Raw genomic sequence first — 281 nt, 5'->3', positions numbered from 1 at the left:
GGGTGAGCTCTGGTTCCTGCCGGCATTCCCGAGGGCAGGATGTGCATCCCAGTCCGAGCAGTGCAGGTCCAGCCTCTGGAGATACCTGTTGTGTGGCTGTAGTGGAGACCTCAGAGCAGCTCCAGGGCCTAAAGGGGCTCCAGGAGACCTGGAGAGGGGCTTTGGACAAGGGATGGAGGGACAGGACACGGGGAATGGCTTTAACCTGCCAGAGGGGAGGTTGAGATGAGCTCTTGGGCCGAAGCTCTTCCCTGTCAGGGGGCTGGGGCGCTGGGACAGGG

At 62.6% G+C, this 281-nt stretch overlaps 1 protein-coding gene across 1 annotated transcript in view; it reads left to right on the top strand.

Moving 5' to 3' along the window:
- MAX (MYC associated factor X) overlaps positions 1–281 on the top strand; it is a 1,343-nt gene that overhangs the window by 260 nt on the left and 802 nt on the right. The gene's annotated exons all lie outside the window — the stretch shown is intronic.

Source organism: Nestor notabilis, unplaced genomic scaffold (genome assembly GCF_000696875.1).
Source record: "Nestor notabilis isolate BGI_N333 unplaced genomic scaffold, ASM69687v1 scaffold18052, whole genome shotgun sequence".
NCBI classification, from domain to species: Eukaryota; Metazoa; Chordata; class Aves; order Psittaciformes; family Psittacidae; genus Nestor; species Nestor notabilis.
The sequence above is the reverse complement of the archived record's forward strand: the minus strand, read 5'-3'. Positions and strand labels throughout refer to the sequence as shown.